Below are 25,219 nucleotides of genomic sequence, written 5' to 3'. Positions count from 1 at the left end.
AGGATCGTTTCCGACCTTGTTAGGCAGAGAGGCGCAGAAGGCGAAAGAACCCAAGACGAGAGCCAACTTTATTAATCGCTCCTAAAAATTAAATACGGCAAAACTAAGATCCAGTAGTATAATAGAATGGAAAATTTCATTTTAGGACTACTCACCATTCTCGGCTGGAAATTCGTTTCCGAAATGATGAAGAAGGTTTCACGGAATTCTAATTTATACGTTCACGAAGTGGGTGGATAAACAAAGAGGAAGAGACCGATTCAATTTCTTATTCGTCTGTTATCGAAGGACGTTCAACCTCGTTCATTTATTAGTCTGCTTTACATCGATATGTCGAATGCGCTTTTTGCGCTCTGTCCTACTTCTGATTCAGACAAAATGGGGAGAGTTTAAACAGTTAAAAACAACAAGAGGAAATAACCGTTTCGCCTGGACGATAATGAAGAAGAAAAGTTCGTCTTTCAAATATCGACAATTCTTTCGTATGTAAAGCAGTTTTTCTAGGTTAATTTTGAAAAAATTCTTAAAAGCTTCGTCATATAATTCTTCATTTTCATATTTCATTAATTATAAACAGTAGGCTACAGTGTTGCCACGTCAGTGGCCGTTCAGGAAACTTTAAACATATTTTGACAGATTTCGTTCTGTAGGAAAATAGTGAGAGCCGCGACATTTGTTTCGAAATGATGTATCGTTCCCCAATACGCTCCATATTGGGGGACGATACATCAACTTGATTATCATTTTGAACGAGTACAAAAACAACAGAATTAATAACGACGACGAAAGAGGAAAGATTATTATTTCAATGTCGATATTATATTTTTATTTAATCGTGATGTTATTTTATAATTCGCGTGTTCGACATTTACGATAATCGCTACTTATCAGTTTAAATCAATGGAGATTTTGTACGGCCTTACGAAACGCCTTATTTACTAACGTATCGTTATTAATACTTGCCAATAAGTGAATAATTGTAAGTTTATTCGACTTTTCGGATTCGTAATGCGTTTATTAACACGATTTTCGGGCCGAAATTCTACAAAACTAAAATTTTGACAAAAATCGAAATCGATTTCACATCTGAATTCGTTTAAGTAATAATTTTCCCGCAATTTATCTTAATTCGATTCTTCAAATGACAATTTTAAAATCATTTAACTAAAATTATCAAATGAATGAGTGAAAAAGCAAAGAATAGGCCCGAATTCCTTACGATATTTAAGTAACGAAACACGAATTTATAAAAATAAAACCTTCGTTAAAGCTCGATAGGGCCGGTTCGATCGAGAACGAAGTTTGAAGTTTGCAATATTTACCGAATAATAAAATTCGGGTTTACTTATTCTATTCCTTTGTTTAACTTTTCAATATTTTCGTTGAAGAATTAACAGGAAGGCAGTCTCCGCCACACTAAAACAATACCGGTACTAAAAGCGGACAATATTTTACGTTCAATATATATTATAGACTAGAGGTCGAACATTTATTTATTGTTCTCTCGCAATCTTTCTTCTTTTACGGCGTAGATACCATTTTTTACCACTCGAAATCTTTACTTTAATACAGCGGTTCTCAAAGTGTGCGCCTCGGCTTCCTCACAGGGGCGTCACGAAATGTTATAATGTTAGAATTTGACATAGAACGCCTTGGGAAAATCTGCATTTAGCGAGGGCGCCGAGAATCGAAAAAGTTTGGCAACCACCGCCTTAATAGAAAAAGTACTAGGTGAAGATTTATTATCAAATTTTCCACATTTTTAATTTCGAATAATTCTTATTACGAGAACTTTCGTTGACATTATTCGACGTTTGATTGCCAAAAAGAAGCGGATAACGAGGCGAAAAGTGGTTGCCTTCTGGTAATTTCCCCTACAAAATAAGGGGAAAAACTGCACCATTCGAATAAGTCGAACTTCAAACGTTAACGATCGAGTGAATAAGATAAAAATTTCGAGTAAAAATAGCGAAAATCGTTACACAAATTTAAACATTCCCTCGAAATTCATCACCTTTCGAACGTCGCGGTCTCTCCGGGATTCAATTTTTAAGATATTTGATCGGTTAATAATAGAGTAGAATGTGTTTGTAGAATTATGAGCTCATACAGATAATTATACGTGAAAACACTTTTTAAAAACAAACTCGAATATCACGGTCGAGCGAGGACCGAGACTCTCGGTGAGAGTAAACTTTTTTGTTTTTGTGTTTAGCTTTGAACTTGTACGAGTCAAAGAACCGAATAGGATTTTAAACTTACTTTTTACACAAAAAACTTTTTACTTATAATTTACAGAAATTTTATGCGAAGAGAAAAAAGCGTATTTTATTGGTATTAGATCGGACATTTTCTTTAACGATTTCCTATTGTGTTTAAAGGGCCGATTTTCGTTTTTCTCTTTCGTCCGTCAACCATAATTGCCGACGTCTTTTTATTTTATTGCTCTACGCAAAATAACAGATGGATCTGACACAGATTTACGTGGTGGAAGTGTCTGGCTGAAAAATGACTAAAGGTAAGGATAAAATATGTAAATCATTCTAACATTAACCCTTCTTAAAAATTATGTCAAATATAATACATAAAGGAAATGCATTAAAAATTTCCCTGGCCCGGGGGAAAGTTTCTCCGTTGCGTGCCGAAATAGTTTAATAGTTTTCTGGTGTAAACTAACCTAGAATACTTGGCATTTCCCAAAGAGGGCGTTATAGCTGGATGGGGGCCCGGGAAAATTTGAATTAGGGGCCACTCGTACAGCTTTGGCTTCAAACGTTTTTTTTGGGGGGGGGAATTTTTGGGGAAATTCCCGATATCTCCGTTGGTTTTTTAACGCGACCTCTGGCAGGTTTTAATTAATAAGTTATGCGGGAATCCCGCGCCCGCGCCCAACGGCAATCGAAGGTCCCCAGATACGGCCCAAATTTAAATTTCGATATCCTTCTAAGGTAATGAGTTGGAGGCCGGATGGACGAACGGCCGAACGGTCAAGGTGGTAGTCTACCGCGCTGGGGGACCCGGGTTCGAATCCGAACGGGTCGAGAAATCCCCAGGAATTTATCGGGGGGTGGTCCGTTCGGATATGTCGGGCCCCGTCCCTCACCACCCGGTCGCCCCATTGTGGGCGTGGCCGAACCCATAATGGGCCTACTAAAAGAGGCCCTCTTAGTGCCCACAGGGCGGAAAGAGTTTAAAAAAAAGGGTAATGAGTTTGTAAAAGATCGGTTTGTTCCCCCCCGGTGGAGGGTCCCGACAATCGCCCTTTTTTCCTCTACAATAACGGACCACTGCCCAAATAAATAGTTAACGACGTTTCAACGGCTCGTTTTCCGAAAGATTTCTTTTAAATTTGCATATTAAAATGGATAAAATTGTGATATTTTGGTGGTTTCCTAATGCGTGCGATACGCATTCGACTCCGATGATTTAATGTCGTAAATCATCTGGCGAATTAAACGACGAGAAACGAAGTCGACAAAAATGTCAAGGTTTTTAGTACGAACGACGTCACGCTGGTGAGTAAGAACCGACGAATTCTCCCGAGTATTAATGCCAGTTTCGTGCTAAATAACATAAAATACGAATTGGTAAATGACGCAATAAAACTAGCGGCGTAACAATATTTAAAATGATTAACGTCTCGATAAGAGCATCGTTACAAATATCCGTATCAAATACTCGCGTATAAGGATATTTACCGGGATTAAAGAGGAATCGCCGGTTAAGTGGCGACGATGTCAACGCGGTTTTATGTAAGTCTATAGGAAAAAGTCCCAGCTATTCGTTTCGAAAACATTTAAAAACTATTCGGAATTATAAAGTTCAACCGGTTAACTCTTACGTTGTATTCTATTCGGAGGTGAAAAACGCGCTGGCGTGGCTCGGTCTTTTTTGGCTAAATCCTAGGATTAATTTGTCAAAGCGAGAAAAATTGAAAAAAATTACTTAATTAATTTCGTGTGTCAATTTCCAACTTTTCAAAATTTATACAAAACTCTCGGGATGCAAATTCTGTCCAGTTATACTTTATTCCATCTCCTAAATCGTTACGAAAATTAATTAAAAAATATAATTTTCGTCCGTGCTTTTTTATTAATACTGTATTAATATATGTCTATAATTATGCCATTCCCAGGGAAAATTAATAGCCAGGTGGCTGCCGAAGGTTCCGACGCGAAACGTTTGGTGAAGATGGCGTTTGGAACGTCGAGCACGATTCCAAACGCCATTGTCAAACTTCTAGGCTTACGGGAAGGCGGGACTCGACGTCCGACGTTCGCGTTTTCGCCTCGAAAACTTCGGCCGCAATCTGGCTAATTTTGTTTTACTTATCGAGGCGGAGGAGAGGCTACAATAAAATGTCCACCGTAAGAGATGGGTGAAAGAAAAATGACGACTTTTTCTGGTTCTTCAATTGGTTTTTTTTAATTTTTTAAAAGTTTTACGAAAATATTCGGAGATATTGGAGGAACGGCCGGTCTAAATTCGGAAATCATTTCTTATATTTTTCTTACGGTTGATGAGAAAATTTATCATTCGACTTTTATGTTAATAGCTAAGTCTACTTTCGTTTAAAATATAAACATTGATAGCTGACTTAGTATTTGATATAGTATTGCAGTCTGTCGTAATGCGTTTATACGTCGTAAGGACCAATTTAAAACAAACCTTTACACCTTATTTATTAATATAAATCGTCTTGTTTAAATTATGTATAAGGGTTTATTTTAAATTAATTTTTTAATCAAATACTTCTCTGTACTTTATAGAACTTGGCCGTTTCGACTACGCCGAACGATTGTAAACTGCTCCCTTTCTCCCGTTTTACATTTATATAAATTTATTAGAGAATTAAAATTTCTATTTAACTATTTTACATCTTAATCGTTCATTTAGGTGTGATGAATATTACAGAAATTCTATAAAATGTTGCGTGGTAATAAAATTATCTTCGGCATTAAATTTTTAATAGAGAACGTAGTATGCTTAGAGCATAGATCTTCATTAATCTATCTACATTGTATGTAAAAAAAGAGATTTTCCGGAAATAGAAAACCCTTCCATATCCGAATTGATATCATCTGTTTAATTTTGCATTACAACCGACGTTGTCCTCACCACATCACGTCGCTTCCAAACGCAAATTTGTGTGTAGAACTTATCATTACGAATAATTCTCGCCGTGATCCGTCATTTTTTACTCTTTCCGTCCTTCCAGCACTAAAATGGTCTTTTTTTCGGCTCTACGACGGGTCGAGCCAGCTCACAATGGGTACGTCGGGTGGCCAGGTATATCGGGGCAGACCACCCTTTCCCGAGAAACTGCCGGGAAGTTAATGCGCGGATCATTTGGCCGACCACTCTTCGGTTTAACGCCACACTCCATTTAGTCCCAATTTCGGAGACCGACAAATAGTGGCTCTACATCGGTGGTTCTTAACCTTTTTGTACTCGAGGCCCACCAAATATTTCATAATTTTTTGCGACTCCCATTTTTTATTAATAATTTACGTGTGTTAAATTATCTATAATGAATTGATTTTTTATTATCGCTTTACTTTTTTATGTAATAAATGTAAATCGTAACTTTACTATTTCATTATCTATTTAAATAACATTGGCAATTAAAGACGAAAACTCGTTAATTTTTAACAAAAAATAAGAAACGCGTCGATAAATCGATCGAAAGTCGACGCTAAAACTAAGCCGAAACTAAAACACTCGCAACTCGCGGTAAAGATTTTGCGCATCTTTTGCAGAAATATTTAAATTTTCAAAGCCCAAATTTTTCCTAATTATTTTTAACATTCCGGGCCTTAATAGTTTCTTACAATTGCTTCGGAATAAAAGAAGTCAATACCGCGGCGTAAGTAGCGTATCTGCATTAATTTCTTCCGTACTAACAAAGTTGTACGTAGAAAGAAATAAGAAAGTTTTCCTATTTAGTTTTTTTTTTAATCTTTCTTATTTCACTTTTCGATACGATATTCGGTTATACGTCGATTTTCTTTTTATTATATTCCGAAGGAAATTTTGCATAATTTGGCGGCCCCCGGCAAACTCTTTACGGACCCCGGGGGGCCGCGGCCCCCTGCTAAGAATCACTGCTCTACATAGAGATTTGCCCGTATTTACGAGAATAAATGGGTGTTTCGCCGACATAGAAAACTTTTCGTACCAGTAATTCCTAACGGTATAAAAAAAATTTCGATTAAAATTCTCAAAGTTTGACAAGAGCGATCGAATGTTTATTGAATGGTTCTGGTAAATGCGTTCGTGAGGAAGAATGCAAGAAAGAAACTTCGCTACGTTCTTCCGTAGAGGAAAGTCTAGAACCTATTTAGTATAATCTTGAAATATTTGATTTTTTTTTGTGAGAAAGAGGCGCAGTTTCCTAAAACATCTAAAAATGCGAAATTTATAGCAAATATTTCCATAGTCTAATGGCGGAGACTTATCCGCCAGGGAATCGATGCTTACGAAACGAGTAACGAGAAGGCCTTAAACAGAAATACCCGAGAAACTGTTCGACACGCTTCGGTTTCGAGTTACGTCGACAGAGATATACCGCAGTTACGCTATTATCGACACGCAATTGTACCCGAACTATACGACACGGCTACGTTGGCATTTACCTTTATCGCAAATTTAGGTTTATAGCTTTAGTTTATCCAGTTAATTCGAAACTTTTAATTTTCGTGCGTCTACTAATACGGGTCTTCTTAACCATAAACTTGTATTTTTTAAAAATTTTATAATGTATTTGCCAGTAGAGTCGGAACCGTTAACGTAAGGCCTACTAAGGAAAATTATAGACTTAATATCAATTATAAAACTTTAGGTGTCTGTAAAATGTTGTCTATGAAAATCTAAAAGTTATTTTGTCAGGTATAGAAGAGAATTTTATGGGAAGATGCAGGATCTACTGTACTTGCTCAAAATGAGTAATGGTACTTCTTAAAATCATACAGAATTAACAGAAGAATTGTCGATATCGTCTAAAGAAAGAACGTACTATTCGCGATTGATGCCAAAAATGAATTTGGAGCCCTTCTCGATCCTTCCCTCCCCTCGATAATATATTTTTAACCTGTTCGTTTGTTTGTTTCTTTAGTTAGTTGTGGCAACGCGACACTCGGGCGATCTGCCTAGGGGGGTGCCTTCCGGAAGGTCTTCTTAAGAGAAACTGGAAACCGGCCCTATTTAGGCGTTAACAAACGTGGAGAAAACCCGGAAAACTCCACGTGGCCAGCCCGTCCGAGCGAGGCGGGCGCGGTGTGAAAATCAAAGGAGAGTAAAATGTAATCGGCGACGATTAAAAGGAGAAATTTCAAATATTAAAAATTGTCTGTCGAAATGAAATTAGATAAAGATGCGGAACGAATTGCAAAGCAATTTAATAAAATACGACAAGAAGACAAGTGATAAAAGAAAGGAACATTTAAGTATCGTTTCACTCGTAAATTTGCGTCATTGCGCGGAAATTGCGTAATGTAAATCTATATCGAAAACCAGAAAATGTCATATTTATTCATTAAATTCCGGGGATAGATACTTCCATTGTTTTTTGCAATATTTTAACAATTGATTTTAATTTGTATACGAATTGAATTTCGAGAACTAATTTATAGACGATAATAGATACGTACTACGAAGAAACGTTAAAGTAATTTACCGAAGGGCTAGGTCGATCGTTACTTTCCCGGCTATCCGGGAAAGTATGGCCATCGGTCAAAAACTCAACACAAGATTTTTACATTTTTTGGGGACGTCGAAGCGTCGAGAAATGCTAAAGGTTCGAGATTTTTTCTGCATTACGAATATTAGTGCGCGTATGTGTGGCACCATTATGTTCGCCAATTTCGAGGCTTAATAACTCCCGTGCCTTTTGTCGAAATTTTCTGAAATTTTGCAGAGAGGTTTGGGTATTAGGGGGATCGATGCCGATAAATTTTGGTGATTAAAGATTGAGAGGTGGGGAGATAAAAGGGATCGTGCGTCGTATCTCGAGTGGGGTCGGACTTACGACGATTTTGCTGGTTATTATCTACCATTTACAATTTTTTATAAAGCCCGTCCCTACCCTAGAAATTAAGCGTTTTGCCATTTTATAATTAAAAAGTAAAAAGTTTTATCGAAATATAATAACTGTTGGCGCCACCAAGATTTTAAATGTTGCCGGGAAAGTTAAGCGACCGGTCGCTACAATTTTGTAGTAGAACGAACGCGCGAAAACAACAAATTAGACCGAAACTTTTGTTAGTATCAGAATTACCTACACCAAAAATAAAATGTAAACGAAAATATTTTTTAAAAGTTCCTAATTTCGGTTGGAGAAATAAGATTATTTCCTTTTCTTAGAAGGAAAGATTATTTTTCTAACCGAATTTCGGCGTGTCGATAATGGAACAAAAGAATATTTTCGACACAAACGACGTAACGACGATATTGACCTAATAATTAGAAATATATCTACGGACAAATCTTTTTTCTGTACACGATTTGTTTTTTTCCGTTAAATTCCTTCGCATTATGTGGGTCTAACATCAAACAGAAGATACCGCCTATCTGTACGACGTCGACTGACAAATTTGGGTTCATTTTTCACATTAAACTATCCAAATGATTATCGAACTCGTTCTCTAAATATAGACGTAATTTCCGCCGCATATACGATACTGGCGGATAAAAATATTTAACCAAATACGGATGTTTAAGTGACGTAGAAGATAGCGATCGAAGGCTATCTAAGAACGTCTTCGATTATCCATTAACTTATCTAATCGGTCTGTAAATAGAAACGAAAGAAACACTTTGTCGGACAGTAAGTTACCGACGGGAAGTCCGTTTTTTCTTTCGTCACTTCCTTAACAATAAATACTTTCCTTCCATCGGTTCCGCGCGGTTTTAAAACTTTTAATTATTCCAAAAATTTGGCTTTTCTTACTTTTGGGAGTGGGCAAATTTACGCACACGTAGGGCTCGGCATTGACTAAAAATCCAATTCGGCGTTATCGCCGAAGCGGAGTTTTAGTCTACACCAAACCCTACGTGCGCGTAAATTTGTCCGTCCCTTTTATTTAAGTTTCTATAACGAGGTAGCCTACGTATTACACTATATTATATAAGGTCTAATATCAGACAGGCCTTATACAATAACGAGTATTAAATTTCGAATATGGGATCCAGACCGAGTACAGAGAGGTGTCCGAGGCCCCGTCTCCAGGTGGCTCGTGCCTAAAAATTAACACTATTTATAGATTTTCACTTTTTTAAAAAATAATAATTATTATACACACTTAAGGAATTTATTGTTATTTCTTACCTCTGGAATTCCTTATAATTTCGTTCTAATCGAATGAAAAACGGTAGGCCTATACAAAATACCCGAAATTTGGACGACGACGACGAAAGTTAAATTTAACAATAATTAAGTGATAGGAAGCAACGAGTAATTGCGTTTAGGATAATCTTCCGTAACGAGCGAAAAACCCGAAGGCAACGGCTATACGAAAATCGAAAGAAGCGATCGAACATAACTCAATTAAGAGAATTTTATAAAAACAAACGCAGTTCGTCGAAACGAAATTTTTAAATATATTAAAAGTTTATTAAACCGAAACGAAGAACAACCCTGGAATAAGTCTTGTTTATTCCTTCTATTGTCGCCGGTCAAATGCATTTTACCTGTCATTTGTATACATTTGATAACGATTTATTATTCTATTGTAACATCGTACGTATGAATTTTGCGGAGATTTTCTGAGTATTCACGGTCTGATTGAGCTCTCCGTTTTTTCTTATTTTCATCTTCAAACTGCGCTTATTTTTAGTTTTTATCGAAATTTAGTGAAATCGTCAAAGACGAAATATCGTTGTCGTAAATTTAACGTTTATATATATATTAAATGTATTAAAATATGTTAAAAGTTGATCGGCAGAGATTAAATCCCGAAGCTTAAGCAATTGTTGGATGTCCTTCCGAATCCGAGAGGAAGGAGCAAAACTTTACGCGACGATTTTTATATTTGTTATTTATTTATTGGCAGTTCCACGGATAACTTCCAAAATCCGTTTTCCCACTAGAAATTTCGTATACCGGATTTTAGGCGAAACTTAAATGTTACATTTAGAATATTAATTGCCCGAATTATTTATCGAGTTAGAATTTTTTAACGCTCTTTCGGCCAAGCGCCTATAAAACGAAGGAAGGGCGTTAAAATAATTCCAACGCTCCAGATGCCAAATTCGTACCTTAAATACTCGTAAGTATACTATAAATAGGGCGCGTATAAAATACGCACGTACGCGTCGGTATACGAATATAATATAGTTATATTTTATAACGGATGATATAGCGATGGTTAAAACGGCGGTTTTTAACCGGGGTGCGGGCACCTCACCCGGATTGCCAGACGTTATATTAGAGAAGATCGAAGAACGTACTCTTAATTAGTATGGACGCGAAGCTATAGAGCTTACGAAATATTTCTTTAAACGCTGTCGTTATTTACCGACTGCCGGCCTAAACCGCCCGCCGATTCGGTATTCGGGTTTGGTTTAATAAGTTTTCCAAAGGTTTTCCTTCGTGGCCGGAGTCGTGCCGAAACTTAGACTAAAATACGTACGAGAAAATGCGAGAATCTCGTTCCTTAAATAAATAAAAAATCGTACCGTATGCCGGAACACATTTTAAAAATTGAAAGGTGGAGCCGCTTGTGGAGAACCGTGGAGAAGGAGTAATAACGGTAGCGTACCGACAGAAGATTTTAGCGGTATTAGTAAAGTGAAATTTTAATTTAATAATAATCGTTTATCGTCCGTAAAAGTGACGATACAAATCGTCGTCGTCTCCTTTTAGTGCGGCGTAATAATAATAAATAAAGTTAATAAACCGAATAACGTCGAGTCGATAATCTCCGGCCACGACAATTGTGTGTGGTCGAGAGAAAATTCGGAAGCGGTAAAAACATTTTCACTCGACCGACACCGAGAAGAAACTTTAGTGCGGCGTTAAAAGCGGTTTTATAGGTCTGGCGACGAAAACGAAGCGACGATTTTCCCGTCTCGGTTTACAAACGAGAGTCGTTCGTCTCCGATCGAATTTCGGTCATTCGCCGCACACTTCGGTCGAATAAACAGAATTTCCCACTGTCGAGAATGCGCCCTTTCTTCCTCGCTCTTCAGGAAAGTTCGGCCGGGTAATTGGGACGACGGAGGGCGGTTTCTCGCGCTCGATCCGTGACGCTAATCGCGTGACGCAATGGCTCGAGACAATATAAAACGGCAAAAAGCGGCAAACTCGTTCAGAAGTTGCGCCGGTGCACCTCCTTAAGATGGTAAGTGGTGGTACCGAGCGGCCTCCCTCCGGCCAGACATCCTTTAGTGAAATTCTGCTCTTTTTTACAGCGTAGGTTGGCGGTCGTCGTCGCGCTGGTCGCGGTGCTGTGGGCGAGGGTACGATGCCACGAAATTGCCACCTTCGACATAGGCAAACACTACGCCGCCGTGGCCAGAATGATCAACGAGGCCAGCAAGGGCGAGATGTACGGCGGTTCCGAACTGCACCCCAAGACGGTCTCCGGTCAGGGAAGTATCGACTACGACGAACCCGGCAAGGGCGGATGGTGGCAGGGATGGGCCAAAGGTTGGTCGGCGGGACAGAAGTACGCCGCGGGAAGGGATTTCCTTCCTCCCCGGCACGGCTGATGTCGGAGCTTTTATACGTCGTCTGTACATGTTGTAAATATCCAGCTTATACCTAAGAATAAATATATTTTTAAACACGTTCCAGTCGTTTCTTCTTTTTCCACCCCTCGTCGACTAAACGAAACGCGCTTAAACCGAGCCGTTCTTAATTTACGCCGAAAATATTTAATTATAAATTGTATAATAATAGCGGAAGTTACGGCGGGAATGGTCGGACAAAACGGCAGTGGGAGGACTGTCGTGTTTGTTCCAACGCATCCGGCCGGTTTATTTGTATATAGAGGTTTAAACCCGGTTCCTGGTCTTACAGTACGTCTTTGGCCCGTTCTACATCCTAAGAATGCAGTTACGACGGAGATAAATTTAAAGAATCAAACGTTTTAACTAACGTTTTAAAGTTAACCTACGTTTTTTAAACCCGTTATTTATAAAACGGGATCAAAATTTCCATTAAACTTCTCGTTTAATAACGAGAGATCTTCGCGGGTATAAACGACGATAATCGGACCGGAAATCGTCGTCGATTCCGTTTCCGGTCGTTCCGTTATCTTTTCGCTCCACCCATTCTCAGTCGCATCCCGCTTATCAAAGCGGATCCAATACGTTAATTTTCCGGAATCGATGCGAACCGGTTTTAATTTCCGTAACGTCCGGCTAAATCAGATTTAATTCCAGATATTGTGGTAAAATTCTTCGGTAAGTGAGAAATAGCGGCAATATTCGAAAGATCGTCCCGAACGTTAACAAAAAAACAATAAGCGGACAAAATGTTAAGAAAAATAGTAAGATGCAAACATCTCGTCAGAGTCGTTGGAGGCCGGCAGGAGTAGTTCACGGTTACGCTCGTATATATAAGAACGCAAATACTTTTTTAAAATACTGGAAAAATTATTATACGTCGATTTTAATTTTACACAAAATCAGAATTTTGAAAATATGGAGGCAAACGAATAAAAATATCGAGAATACTTTATTTTTAACTAAGAAAGATACGAACGGCTAGTTTCGTTATCCCGGACGGTCGACCGTTAACATTTTTATACAGTATAATTATGTAAATTTACGACTTAATAACGCATTATCCGTCGGATAATAAAATTAAACGATTGGGTTATAAAAAATCCACGTAGAAGGCGAGTACCGAAGTCTCTTTACGACGACGCATTAAAAGACATCCGGGTGACTAATTCTGGTTCACTGTACCGATATCGAGGACATTCGCGCTTCGACCACTCGCTCGTCTCCGCTCATCCTCGATTTAAATAATGTCGCCTAAAAACTCCGTCCCCCTCTAACTAGGTTTCTGGTGCGAACCAAACGGTATTTACCGATACTTCTTTTTTTCTTAACGGTTGGCGATTTCTCTCTCGTCGCCGCTCTTTAAATACGACGGAGGGTCGACCCCCTTACGGATTATCCCGTACGTCTTTTACAGCGTTACCGGTAGAAACAGAATGGAGCATTACGCCCCTCTCTTCTCTCCTCGTATTTCACAAACTGCGCCTATCTAATGTTGCGTCTAACGGAGCGCGGTATAACCCTCGACCGTTATACGGTAATCGTATTGGCCCGGTAAAGCCACTACTCGAATACAAGACGGGCCTCTCGATAGTATTTGAATTACCAGCCACTAAATGTCTCCAGACCACGGAGTGAAATTACAGAATGCGCGGTTTACTTATCTTTTAATTTAAACGTCGTGTGTCGTTTCCGATCGGAGGACAATACCGACGTAAAAATCGCCTAAACTAGGACGGCGGTACAGAACGGAGATTATTCTAGGAGTTGTAACGCGTAAAAGGACGAATAAATTATTTTATAAATACGGGAAGTTTACCTATCTACATTTCGGGTGGTAAGAAAAAAAGGGACGGATTTATTGAATAGATTCTAGAACGTAATTATATTTATACGGGAAGTAAACAACGTAAAACCCACATTTCCACTTCCTCGAACAACCGGGAGTTCCTTCTTTTCTAAAAATAGATTTTAAATTAAGTTTAAAAATTATTCTTTTTTGAAATAAAAATAATAATTTAAGAAGAAGAAACGAACTCGTCGGATGGGAATTTAACTTAAGGTCGTAAATCACGCGTCACGCATTAGTATTCGGATATCTAGAGTATTCGTTCCCCTCTCCGACCCGCCAAGAAGCTATTTATTTCGGCTAAGAATAATTTTAATTACGTCGAAACTATTTTAAATTTGTAAGAAAACACACTTAAATAATTTTTGAGAGGGGCGCGATCGTCTAAAGTTGGGAGAATAATAGGGGGGTACGGGACGGGCCGGCGAAGTTACTCGACGATATAACGTTCCGATCCACCTTAAACTATCTCGATGGCGTATAATCTTCGGAAAATTAAACACGATAAAATAATTATATAATTTGAAAACTTTTTGATATCAAATTTGCATTTTTGCAATCTTTAACGACATTTATTTTAATCCGATCTTTTTAGTTTTGCGGGAACTTTTTTAAAGAAAAGACTCGCTCCCCAATCTTTTATGGTACTTATGTAAGCCGCAGTTTGCTGGATTAGGTTCTTTCCCGGCAAAGTCGTCCGGTAGTTTGGGCGTTCGAGTATTATTCGAGCCACACCTACGACTCTAAAGTTACAGTTTGAAGTTAACCTATACGCGTTTACGTGCCGAAAACGAACGGTAATCGGGTAACTCGTAACTAACTCTCGATCCTCGGCTGCGACTACGGCCGTGCGGAAGGTGTTTTATAAATAAACAGAAATTCTTTAACGGTGCGTCGGTCGAGCGAAATCGAGCGTGTAGTTCGAGATTTAACTTTGCCCGCACGCTTTGTAATCGGGGAATAAATGAAAATATTTTCTTCCAGAGTTTAACAAAATAGTATATTTTGTAAAGTTCTTTTCTCGCTGGAATTCTTCCCGGTTGTCGAGAAAAAAAGATGACTTTTTGTCGGCGCGTACTCGGGTTTTCGTACAAGTGTAAAATTGGCGACGAATTTGGCCCGTTACCTACGAGGAAAGTTTGAACGGATCTCTACGGTATCCGACAGTTTCTGGCCAATAATAATAAAATACCTGCCGTTTTCGGGCGGAATTATTCCCCGTCTTTTGGGGCATACGGGCCACTTTCCGTAGAAATAATTAATAAGACTACATTACTCGCGATAGGTCAAACTGCCCGGAAAGAGTTCGACTCGTCGATATACGGTAATTTTAAGCCACGCCTGTCGGAATTTTCTCCGGTCAATACGAAAGTTACATTATTTTTCCCAGCTCGATTGTTATCAAACAGGGACAAAACTAACTTTTAGTACCTCTAATATCTTTTAATGTTAATTAACTGCAGCCTCGTCGTCCGAACTGCCGGAAGAAACCGCTGCCGAAATGCTACGGATAAAGGACCGGAAGAGTATCCAGACTATTGTATCGGGAAACGTATTTCGGGTTGTATCGACCCCTCTTCGGTCCTTTTTTCTAGTATTTAACACAGATTGGTATTCGAGACTAACTATTACGTTAAACATCGCGGGTAACTGTATTTATATAATTGCGGCATTCCGCAAATAAAAGTCTCATTTTCTCGATGCCATCTCGATTACTCGACTTCGTCGAAGTTCGATAAGCCTGGCATCTCTATCGTCCGTTTATTTGGGATAATTGTTAAATTAATTTAGCGGGTTCGTGATTTATACCCACGCGAGTACATCAATTTGCGGTAAATTTACAATCGATTTAGAAATTAAATCGTTTTAAAGGGCAATTTAAATGTTACGAAAGTTTTAATATCTTAAATAAAGAACCGAAAATGAACGTAGTTATTTAAATATCGAAGAAATCGATTAAATTACGAGAAAAAAAATGTTTAACGGTAAAGAAATACCTGGAAGAGTTTAAGACAGAAAGCGGGTACGAAAGCCAAATAAACGGAAGCGTGAAGGACGAGAACTAATTCTAAACAAAGACGGCATTTTTCTTGCCGACTTTCCAGCGTTTCGATTGTTTCCAATGGACGAAATTTTTTTTAAAGTGGCATAGAAACACAAATAGTTTTTCTAGGATACTCCGACAGACAAACGGGATGAAGGTTACGGTAACCATTATAATTCTTTAAGTACAAAAACGTGTTTATAAATAGATACTCAGAAAATTAGATTTTAAAAGAATCTTTATACTTTTCGAATCACGAAATTTGAAATCTGCCCTACTTTACGAGATTTATTAATACCATTTCTATAAGGTTTATTAAACTGTTTATTTATTTGTCCCGGCAGAAAAGGGCAAACGTAAATTGAGTTTACACAAAGAACGCGCTTATTCTGGTCGTCGATCGACGTCTCCAAAAAATATAATTACCAGGAAAAACCAACTCCCGCGGACGAAAAATAAGTCGCTTCTGAGAGGCCGAAGGTGAAAAAATGTACACGATGGCAAGATTTTTTCTCTGTAGCAAATGCGATTTTATTTGTTTATTTTAAGGCACGTTCGCTGCTAATTGAGGAAACGAACAGATTTTCCAGTTTGAATTTTTTTTCTTTCAATTTAAGGAAGAACCACGATACGAAGTGGAGATTAATAGAAACTTTTTATTACAACTAACCTATTTTTCGGCGAATTTCCAGTAATTTGCCTGGTAATTTTGCGAGAAATCGCCGATTTCCCAGCGACTTATTTAATTTATTAGCCACCGATCGGTCTACAAAGTTCGAAACTAAGCAAATCCCTATTCCCCGTTCCGAATAAATATTATAGACGAGCGAAACCATTACTATAATAAATTTCACTTTCTTATCTGCGTAAAAAGCGCAGTTTAATTATTACGTATCGATTGTCGAAGGTTTATTTCCTTCCGAGCGACTATTAACAAACTGGAAATTTCGTTACGAAAATGTGGAATCAAAATAAATTCGTAGACATTTATCGGTGGCCGTTAACGAGAGAAATGAGGTGGCAACCGGGAAAAACGGTTTTCCTAATCGATCGAACCGAACGATATCGTTTGCTAACAATATAATAAGACGGGTAATATAACGCGAGACCGAATTACGCTACGCGGTATACAAAAGTCGCGTGCTTCTACGTCGTATCGTCGGTAACTAACGTACGGTACGACGTTTCGATCGCTATCTTATTAGCCGGGTCGAGGCCGAAGTTTTAAAGGCGAAAACGTGTACGTCGGACGTTGGGCGCCGTTTCCCGTAAGCCTAGAAGGGTTTGACGACGGCGTTTGGAATGTCCGGCACGATTCCGCCGACTTTCCACACGCCGTCGTCAAACTTCTAGGCTTACGGGAAACGACGCCCAACGTCCGACGTACACGTTTTCGCCTTTAAAACTTCGGCCTCGACCCGGCTATCGGCTTTCGTCACCGGCCGACTGGGATTTTTGCACGGTTTTCGTCACACTGATTCGGACTATTTAACGAAACGGTTAAACGTATATCGTCGAATCATTAATTCATTTATCGATTCGATCGTTTAATCGACAATCGAACCACAGAATTTTAAGCGCGGAAAGCGGGACACGAAACCGGAGTAAACGAAATATTCGATACTATTATAAGTTTAAATAAAGATTAAAATGTGTTTTTAACGACGAAAACTTTGTAGACAACGAAAATTTACGTTTGACGAAGTTAAAGAAACATTTCCTTTCTAGGGGAAAAAAGAAAAATGCCTTTCTTTCGGCGTAAGCGAGTTATTTGGGTTAAAGACGTCAAAGGATGGATCGACCGATAACCGACGAAGTGGAATGCACTAACGCATTTAGCGAAATGCAGGAAAGGTTTTTGGTCGGCAGTGCCAAAATCGTCAAACCATCGGCAATAAAAGCAAAATCCGCTGGGATAATTTCGTTTCGCGTCCTTTCGGCATTTCCATACCCCAAACCCTCGCTCTCGATTTTTAACAAACTGCTGCGTGGTTCGGAAGGGAAACGTAAACTACCGTGGAAAAATTAACCATCTCCTTTAAAATTCCTCGGCCTCGGAAAGGTTTTTCTCCCAAGTTCTTAATTTTGAAATTAAAATAATTTTCGTCGTTTCTCGCCGTTTTGGTGTACGTTTTAAATTATTCTTTTAATGTTTTACCAAAGATTTTAATCCTACGGTTTTTTGGTCATTGGCTATTTTATCGAATGTTTTTACTAGATTTGTCACCGACGGTTAGACGCAGAAGACAACTTTTACAGTAGAGAGTCGTTAATCCGAACCCCTGTAATCCGAATCGCCGGTTATCCGAACGATTTTCGGTCGGACCGGGTCGTGCCGAATCGAACGTTTTTGATACTAGATTTACTTCTAAAGTATAATTTTCGTGTTTTTATATTCTTCGATATATTTATTTTGTTTGTACAAAATGAAGAAATAATTTTTAACGATACATAGCCTCGATTATTATTATAAAAATTTTCGTTAGGCTTAAAATCGACGAAAATTCGACGCGAAGCGACACGCGACGGAGAAAAATTTGAACATCGGACGGGTTAGCATATTTTTTCGTACATAATCGGTTATCCGAACAACCCCAGTCCCCAATTGATTCGGATTAACGACTCTCTACTGTACTCCTTTATTGAAATCGTACTTTTTAGTCCCCGTCGTTATCCCGACTTTCGTAACCTTACAATAAAATTTCGAATCTGTTAAACTATTGTATATTTATGTAACTTTACAGACAAATTACTAAACATTTGAAAAAATTTCAATAAAGATGTAGTTTACATCGTTAATAATGTCACGGCACTTTTAAAATATCAAAGATTTTAATTCGAAAGTTTCCTCGGCAACTCGGTAGATGGCGGCACCCTCTCGGCGCCTATTATTGGAATTAACGAATAATTGGCGATTAACGCATCGATTTAATTCGCTCGTACGCCGTCGTTCTACTATTATTTTCTTTCGGTCATTAATTTATGTACGCTATCGAATCCTTATTGGCGCGCCGAAAGGCGTTGAAGTAGTCGGAAGCCTTTTCCACTACGTCGAACGAGGCGAATCGCTGGTGGCGAAATACTCGTTACTTCCAAATACGTCGAGTTTACGGAAACGCTTTCTTCGAGACGTCCAAAACTTTAAGAATGCGGCGGAGTGGATTGTAAAAAACCGTTCGAATCGCGATACGAACGGTTTTACACCGTGTTAAATACGGCGGACTGTCGATAAAGCCGACTCTCCGGCATCGAGCCGCCTACGTAAACGACAGCGAGTCGGTCGGCAAATCGAAAGTTCTCTTCCTTTCTTTCGTTAATACGGAGATCGTGGCCGGATCGCCTTTTCCGAAAGTTCTCCTGGCGGCACGGTCGGCAAAGTTTCAAACTTATAACGATAATATATAAAATATTTAGGTTAGAAACGATTTAAAATTGTTAAAATCTCTCGTAGCATTAAGAAAGCTAAGGTAACGAGCGACTCGGTGAAAAACTCTGTCGCTTATTTAGGGAAAAATCGGGTATAAAAGTAAGTACTAAGTAACTATTGTCGAGTGGACGGAGAACGGAAAGAACGAACTTTTCCCTTTATTCGGACGGCTAAAAATTAATAAAATAAATCTTTTTTACAAAATCTCGACAAATTGCGATAAGAATCGTTTTCCGTCGTTGGAGACAAACCGAAATTCTGCAATATTTTTCGAAGGAATTACTGTATATTCTCCGAAAGAATTTCCTACGGTTAAACTTGGAAAATTCGCTTTCGGTTATTTATTTTTATGGAAATGGAGTAGAATGATCCTCGTCTTATTTCTAATACCATCAACCAAATATATAGAACGAGAATGTCGAGGATGCGCGGTGCGGTGTTATACGTAAAGAGTGATGCGAAATAATCTCCATACTCGTGCAGAACATTTACAAATTTCGTAAAGACTTATCCCGTTTTATCGACGGTTTCCTCGCATCGAATTACGTTAATTTTCCAAATATTTAAACAATTAGGTCCACCGTCGTTACCTGGCACAAACGTAACATTTTCTCGTCGTTGCCTCTATTTCTTCTCCCTATTCCGATCGTTAACGGGCGCGTAAAAAAATACAATGTTATTTTTATTTACTTAATTCGGCTTATTCAAAAAGTTTTAAAGTTCGAATTATTTTATTTAAAAAACAATACGAAGCGCGAACTAAACCATTACCGTTCGTAGTTTTGTCCAGATGTAATATAAAAAATAAAACAACTTTTTAATGCCTTTCGTTTTATAATTATCTAATATAATTTTTATGCTATTACCATAAAATTATTGTAACTAGACACGCCAATCGTTCATTCTATTCTAAGTATTAATATTTACCGATTACGGTAGTACCCTTTCGGCATTATCCATATTTTATAATTACTTTTTTCGCGTACGACGAGAAAATTGCATTAAAGCCGTACATCGACCAGAGCCGAATTATCGGGCTAGAAACGGCTATAATAGAAAGTTGCGCTTTAAAAGTACCGTATTTAAAAACTGAAAGTATCCAATTACAAATTCGATGGTTAAGAAATTAAAAATTTACTACAAATATTTTAAATTTTACTTAAAAAATATTTAAATGAAGCGAAATATTAAGACGTTTTAAATTCCGCGATTCCGACATTAAACGTAAAATCTGGCAAACCGTCGAGCGGAACGACAACAAAACAAATGACAAACAAACTACATTAGGTTTAATTTCATTGCCATTTCTCTGCTTCGAGAATTTAGATCGAACTTTTCCTCTTGAGAATTTCTAATTCAATTTTACGACAAGTTTTTATTTGGACGTAGCCTTAATGCTCGTCGGCAAAAAGCTGGCCGTTCGTCGTTTTTTGGCCGTAAGCGGATTAAGTAACGTTAGAGGGTGGCTCGCACCGAGGCACAAGAGGAAATGTCGGGATCCTAAAGCAAATTAGCTCATAACTGGGTCAAGATCGAGTAGCAATAACGTGGCTTTGATCGAAAGAAACAGTGAGTCGACAATTGGGTACTTTCCAACTGACCGATACTATAAATTGCTAACGAACGTCCGAACTTCACGCAACTCGGGAGCATCGGTTCGGCACGAGTTACGCATTCGACATGGTAAGTTCTCTCACACTTTTCTAGCCTATAAACTTTGAGAAAACGTAAGTTTTAAATCGTAAATTTTGTTTGGACAGAATTCGGTTCTTGCGTTTCTGATATTTTCTCTGGCGCTGAATGCGGCCAAAGCCGGCATGAAAGAACACATCAGGGAGGAGATAACCAAGTCCAAGCGTAGGATCTACGTACAAAACAACGGCGGGAGCCCGGCTTGGCAGAGGAACCTCCGCCCGGACCATGGCCTACACGTTGCCGGCAATGCGGAAAGTTGGGTGGGAGGAGAATCTCGAAAAAGCCCGGTGAGTCAAATGTATCAGTCGGAAAGTACGAGAGACCAAAAGTTGGAACAAGGAGAAGAAATCCAAGTACGAATACGACTCGGACAAAAACAATTACGACAAGGAGCGTTACGGAGGAAGTTACCGCGATTCGCGTAGGGATCGTCCTTGGAACGGACCCAAACACGAAGACAACGACGGCGAAGAATACGAGTACGAAAATAAGTGGCACGGCCAGAACCCTACTAACGGTTACGATAATTACGACCGGGAAGGGAAAAAGTGGAAGAGTTATCGTCGGGACAAAGAGGGCGGCGAGGAGTACAAACCCGTGGATAAAAGCGGCTACGAGTACGATTACAAAGGCAAAGACGACGGAAAGAACGCTTACTACGCCAACGATCACCAGAAATATTACTACGGCCCGAGCGACGACGGTAAAAACGTTTATTACCAGCAAAAGGACGAAAAAGACTCCTACCACCCCGACGACGATCGAAGAAATCGATACAAATATTATCAATACGGGAACAATTATAAGCCCGAAAATTCGGGAAGCGACGAGACCCACGGACAAAATTCGCCTCCGGTTTCGTCGGACGAGGAACCGGCCAGAGTACCCACTCCCGTCAAAGAGAGCCAGGAAGACCGTAAAGAAACCTACAATAATGCCGGATATACCAGTCCGGAATACCAAGAAGGTAAAGACAAAGAGGGATCTCCGTTCGGTCGGCTCCCGAAGTGCAGAAAATATACATTTTGGAAGGTCGAGACGTGGTGGCCAGCGGAAACCATCCCAGCAAAACGCAGGGTCACTACGGATTACCTACCGACATGAAATGGTGGCAGGGTTGGGCCCAGGGGTGGCAGACGGCCGTACGAGCCGGTTAACGGCCGCGCCCGATTTCTTGTAAATATTTTTCTATGTACATATCGCACGTATGTCGGCTCGAGAATGTTTATCTCCGCTTACAAATATTCAAATTCCATTATGTAGATTATAAGTGGAAAGTATAAATTTGTATATTAATTTACAATTTACCCGAGAGGGATTTTCTCCAAACTGTATATAAAATATTGGAAATAAAAAAGCAAATCTTAAACGAAACTAAGACTCGTACTTTACGTGTACGGTACACGCATATATAGGTAATTGAATAAGAAATGTCGTAGTCGTACGCGGGACATTTATTATATTCGTAATTTGTCGTCATCGAATGCGTAAAAAATACAGTCGAAGCCACTCTTCTGCGAGTCGTCACCGTTTACGGAAGGGGCTCGACCGAACGAAATAAAAGCGTCACGGTAAAATTAATGAACTGTATTATCAAGGTCAATCGGCTTCTCCTGGAAGAAAAATGATATAGGACAAAAGGAGAATAATGCGCGGCGTTTCCGATCATTTGTAGGACACACAAAATACGTGTCAGACAATAAAAATCACGTGATTGCAGTTTCCTCCGTATAAAGAGCGGCTAAAGGATAATGTCACTTTATAACGGAACCGAAGGAGGATGGTGAGTACTCGAATTTTAACTCGGATTTTATCCGTAAAACGTTACGATGCCTTCCGCCGGGAACTTAACATAAATTTTATACTTTTTGCCACTCTTAAACAGTATTTAGTTTATATATTTATATAGGAGTAAGTATAAGTTGCTAAATTTAAATCTTGTATTAAGACGACGTTGGTAAAAAGATAGGTACTTACATTCTCTAACATACGGATATTTTCTTTTAGAATTTTCTCTTGGTGGTTACGTGTCTCTTCGCTCTGTCGGGACGTTTGGAAGGACAGATAGATGACTGTCCACATTCTCGTCGGCACCCGAACGAACGGTACGACGACGAGAAGGATCTGAGGGCCGAGGCTAGCGTTTCGGATCACAGAAAGAGCCACGTCAATTCGGAAGAAGAGGACCACGACGGATGGCAAGGAGGGAACATCCACTCGGGAAATTGGTGGGACGGTTGGGTCAAAGGGTGGTACTCCAGCGTCAAGAAACAAGAGCTGAAGAAGAAGGGAATTCCCACGGACGGCACGAAACCCGAGGACTTTTGGAGAGATATCAAGCAGGGTTACGGTCGGAGACCCGGTCCCATGGGCGGTTACGTTAATTACGGGTACGGTTATCGAAAGTATTCGCCTTACAAATCCGCTTCTTACAGAAATTATTATTATAAAAGTCCCCCTTACAGATACGGAGGTTACGGATACAAAAGTTATTACGGCGGTTACGGATACAAACCGTACGGATACGGTCATTACGGAAATAAACCGGGTTTTCACCCGTATCCCGTGCCTTACGGTCACATTTACGGATACAGGGGATGAGGCACGACGTTTCGCAATACGACACCATTTAATCGTTAACGTTTCGCGTAGAGATTTCATTCCGTTATAACATTTACGACCGGCAAAAGGATTTACGTAAAACGGACGTCTTTCGACAACACCGGAGGTAAATAATTAACCGGTTATCGTATTTGGCCACTCGTAATAAAATCGATGGGGTTCACCGCCGACCGAATCGTAAGGAAACGACGTTCGAGTGTCGAAAGACGCAGTTTTATAACAATTCGGACGAAAATTCTACGAATCGACGGAATAAGGGGAATTTTACCAGCCGATAAAATCTATTGTTCTATCGGAATACGATTGGAATATTTATCGATTATCTTGTATAAATTAAGACAAATAAACGTTTAAATAAAAACAGGCAATTGTAGTTAATAAGAGCGAACATAAACGAGAACGTTGTAAAATGCCTTAGCTCGTTATCGGAGGAAAAACTTTAAACACTTTATAATATAAAACGATTAAAAGGCTGTTATATAGGCTCATATTGTTCGGTAGAGTTTTAAATTTTCTGTTAATTAAAAAGTTGTAACGGAAATTATTCGGGAGCCCGCTATAAAGTAATCTTCGACGAGGAATATAAATTCCAACTTACCCGACACGAGTTCTGCCGGTGCCGAGTTAACCGGGCTCGATCGGCGTTTTTCACTTTCCGCAAAACGTATCGTTTTCGAAATAATTTTCTGGCACGGGTTATAATCGACGGCCCTTCCACGCTTCTTCCGGGCGCTTAACTCGGAAACGAAAGAATTCGCCCGGGCTAAAGACAAAATTTTGTAATTGGTATTTAAATAACGCGATAACGGTAGCGAGAGAGAAAGATCGACGTCGACTCGTACAGAAAAATAACCCGCCGCGTAACAAATTATCTCAAAAACGAGTTTAATAAATGTAAAGTAAACTATTAATTTCGTAGTTGCCGTAACGTAAACGTAACGAAGAAAATTGCGGATTTAAAAAGTGGAAACTGGCGAAAAGTTATAAATATAACGGCCGGACACCGGAAAAAGTCGGAGATTCGGCGACGGAGTAAGTCGTTTTACCACGATTATTTACCTTTTAAAACCGTTCGGTATATTTTTCCAACCGCGCGGACGGAACCGGCGGAAAGGTAAAAATATTAAGGTTAAAACCCGGTTCACTCGTTAATTAAGCTTAGGGCTCGGCCTTAATCGTATAACGGCCGATAAACCGGTCGAGTAATTTTTATTTCCGAGCATTAAACGTTTTTCGGAGCGCAATTATTTTCGTTCCTTTACGCGTATTTTAAACCCAGATTTTTTGCGCAATATTTAAAAAGAATCGAAAAGCGCCGGTCCGAAACTCCTTCCGTCGGAGTAACGCGTTTTTCGTAAAATGCCGGAGATTTACGTTAAGAATAACCTTCCCGCGCTAAAATTCGCCGCATTCCTTAGACTCGACGCCCGCGCTTTACGCGTTTTAATTAAACAAACCTACCCGCCCCGTATTAAAAAACAAAAAGGCAGTTATAACGCTTTTATACTTTTTCGTATTTTATTTTATTAATATTAAAGTTATTAAACGGGTTTTTCTTTAATTTTTCACTAAGCCCGTTACCCGGGATAACCCGAAATACTATTATTCTTTTATTTTCTACGTCGTACTATTATTTTTCCGGTCCCGTCCGTCGGAACGACCGTTCGAATACGTTTTATTTTTATTTTTCGCCGTTATTTTTTTAAGTAATAGTCGGATCATTAAACTTCTTACTTCGCGTCGCCACCGCGGTAGAAAAACGACGAGTGACGGAGTGACGCGGAAGAATATAAACGGACCGGACGGACTTTCACCGAAAATCGACCCATCTGGTAAAAAACCGTAAAAATAATTC

The 25,219-nt window shown here is 39.2% G+C and overlaps 1 long non-coding RNA gene across 1 annotated transcript; it reads left to right on the top strand.

Moving 5' to 3' along the window:
- The first annotated feature begins 11,143 nt into the window (after positions 1-11,143).
- LOC136979370 (uncharacterized) lies at positions 11,144-11,790 on the top strand. Its single transcript, XR_010881379.1, has 2 exons — positions 11,144-11,339; positions 11,410-11,790. It is a non-coding gene; the product is annotated as an uncharacterized lncRNA (long non-coding RNA).
- The last annotated feature ends 13,429 nt before the right edge of the window (positions 11,791-25,219 follow it).

Source organism: Centruroides vittatus, unplaced genomic scaffold (genome assembly GCF_030686945.1).
Source record: "Centruroides vittatus isolate TY-2023 unplaced genomic scaffold, ASM3068694v2 contig_620, whole genome shotgun sequence".
Taxonomy (NCBI): Eukaryota; Metazoa; Arthropoda; class Arachnida; order Scorpiones; family Buthidae; genus Centruroides; species Centruroides vittatus.
This window is presented reverse-complemented; position numbering and strand designations above follow the sequence as displayed.